This window comes from the organism of the source record quoted next, unplaced genomic scaffold (assembly GCF_019419815.1).
Source record: "Pyrus x bretschneideri cultivar Hongxiangsu unplaced genomic scaffold, Pyrus_bretschneideri_v1 Contig1, whole genome shotgun sequence".
In the NCBI taxonomy this organism is placed as follows: Eukaryota; Viridiplantae; Streptophyta; class Magnoliopsida; order Rosales; family Rosaceae; genus Pyrus; species Pyrus x bretschneideri.
Window position 1 is genome coordinate 6,930,001 of NW_025999390.1, and position 3,067 is coordinate 6,933,067.

The following is a 3,067-nucleotide window of genomic DNA, read 5'->3' on the forward strand; positions in this document are numbered from 1 at the left end:
TCGATTGGTTTCGCCTTGTACTTGGTCAAGCACAAACAACCTTGCCAACCCAAAATCAGCAATTTTGGGGTTCATTTCTGCATCTAGCAATACGTTGCTAGCTTTTAGATCACGGTGAATAATCCTGAGACGAGAATCTTCGTGAAGGTAAAGGAGTCCTCGTCCAATGCCTACTATAATTTTGTAGCGACTATCCCAATTCAAGTTTGCACGCTTGACTGCATCTACATATTCATGTAAAAATAAAATTATGCAATATTTGTGCTCATTTGTAGCACGAACTGCACACAAATAAACTTTTGAAGTAAAAGCAGACCTTACCAAATATGAATTTATCAAGGCTTCCATTAGGGACAAACTCATAGACAAGAAGCCTTTCATTTCCTTCCAGGCAAAAACCTAAGAGCCTAACCAAATTCCGATGTTGAAGCTTTGCCACTAACGAGACCTCGTTTTTAAATTCCAAGTCTCCTTGTGCAGAATCTCTAGAAAGCCTTTTCACTGCTATATCTTCATCACTCGCAAGCCTACCCTGCATTCAATCAAAATTACAAGTTAACATATGTCTCACTTTGGCGCACATCCAACATTATTATTCGTACAACAAGACATTCACAACCTTGTAAACGTCACCAAATCCACCTCGTCCAAGCTTATTTGCCTCGGAAAAGTTATTTGTTGCAACTCTAATGGAGTCAACGTCGAATTGCAAGGCTTCTGCACTTGTAATTTGATCTGCATTTGTAATTTCTTCTGCAAGCATTAGGAAATATTTAAGAAAAACAAGTTTATTATTTGTTTTACATATTTGCATATAGGAGTTTTTTTTTAGTGGATCAAGTAATTAAAGAAAAACTAATTATTCTGTATGTACCTTCAGTAAGTCCGTTCGTTCTCTTCTTCGCTCTCAGATACATGCAGATGGATACAACTAGTACCGAAGCTTCAGCAGTCGCCACAATAGGTATAATGATAACCCAAGGTGTATGAGTACTCTTCTTTCCTACAAAAACCCAAAATCCTCTGTTTCCGTGGCTGAAATTTCATTTAATTCAATCCTAGACTTCTTACAAAGTAATAACAAGTAATATCTGATCTTCTATTGAAGTTGAGGACCCCCAACAGAATCTGCAGGTGGAATTAGAATTTTTCCTAATTTCCAGTTCACATCATTAACTAAACCACATATTTTGCTACCTTGAAAGCAAACGATCAAATGACACACACACACACACACACACACACACATACACATATATATACCTGATGGTGGAGAAGTTGGGGCTGGTGCCAGTGATCCCGACGATCCGATCGCGGGATCAAAGAAGAGGTAAGCCTCATACCTTAAATTACAGCAAGGTTTAACAAACCTCACAGAATCCTTCCCATAAAAACTGTTACTAATAAACTCCAAACCACCCTTTAAGCAATGGTTGCAGTCCAAGGTGGACAAATCTGGAGTGCACTGCGCAAGGCCAAACATCGTCCGATTAGAATCTGTTACGCTTTAGTTTCCTACTGCATACTTCCTAAGCGAACCACCTCCCGAAGCTTCATTTGTTAGACTTTCCAACAGTGTCATGAGCTGTTGGTTGAACTCATCAACCACCAACGATGATGACGAAACGTTTTCTGAATTCGATTGATAAAAAGCAGGAAGAACTTCAAGGATTCCATATAACGTGCGGTTTGAGTAGCGCAACATGCAGTTTTCGTTCCATATAGTTGCCTCCATCTGATTAGGGCAACTCTGTGTGAGAATATTGGTAGAGTTACCAAGGCAAGCACTGCAAGCATCGGCTATAAGATCTCCTCTACAAAGTCCGATTGCGTAAACTTGGTCGGAGTTTTCACCGAAAGAGTCATTGTAGAAGCCATAGCCGTTGCTGAGGTGGAGAGAAGGCAGAAGAAGATTGAGGTTGGTCTGGTAGACACTGTTGGTGTAGTTGCCTTTGCTGTAAGAACATGCCACACGTAGAAAAGGTTGCTGACGATCAAGGGATTGAATACTGGTATTGGCGATGAGTAACAGAATTATGAGAGAGAGAAAAAATGGAGAGGTTGAGGAAATCATTGTATATTTGCCTTGTGTGAACCAATGGCTCTGCAAATTATGTATGAACATTATCTCCTACCATGTGCCTGGTGATTTGACCATCGTTTTGTTGTTTTTGATAATTATCAAATTTGTATCAATTAGCAGTGCGTTTTGCTACAAATTGCTAGTCAGAAATGTATGCGATGTTGAAAATTATTCTTTGGTTACCTTTGAAATTTCAGCTCGGAGAGAAAATAAGCTGAGGTAAAATGAAGTTAATTAAGCACATGTTTTGGATGTCTAATTAGCTCATAAACTTTGTAATTCTAGTTTTGATCTTATGATAAAAGAATAATTGGAGGGACGTAAAGTAGGCAGCGAGAATTGTAGATTTTGGCTCATTTGTTCGCTTTGGGCTATGACCCGCCGTTTCAGAGAGAACCATGTGACGAACCAAACATTTACAATCTCAACCTCTCTCACTAAAACTCTTCTCTTCTTCTTCTACTCCCTATCCGCCATCCCCCTCCTCCACCTTCTCTTTCAAATCCATTTACAGTGGCTACAATGTAGCACCCCTTATTTTTTTTCCCACGACAGGAGCCCCAATTATAGTATGAGAAACAGACCAAGCATCAGAACCATGGTAGATATACCCTCAAATCTGCGGAGGAAGGACAAAAAGAAGTGAAAGACAAAGTGGAGAAGAATTCATGGTAGGACTGTTCATCTTCTTTGCTCATGAAAAGAAATCATAGGGGGAGGGTTGGATTGTTGATGACATTTTGTATTTATACTTCCCACCCTCAGATCCATCAAAATCCTTCATTTACAAAAATCCTAGCAAATCTTTGGCATTCCCACTACATCTAGATTTGTATGGATTTTTTAAAATTTTAATTGACTACTCATATATTTGGATGTATTCTTCAAATCCCCTCAAATCATAATTTGACTACACCATGATTTTCAAATCTTTTAAAATCTTCTTTCAAACTCTTAATTGATTACACTCTGATTTTAAAGTCT

General features: G+C 38.7%; 1 pseudogene; it reads right to left on the minus strand.

The window, feature by feature from the left end:
- The window catches only part of LOC103927584, a 6,936-nt pseudogene extending 4,782 nt beyond the window's left edge, over positions 1 to 2,154 (minus strand).
- Between the last annotated feature and the right edge of the window lie 913 nt (positions 2,155 to 3,067).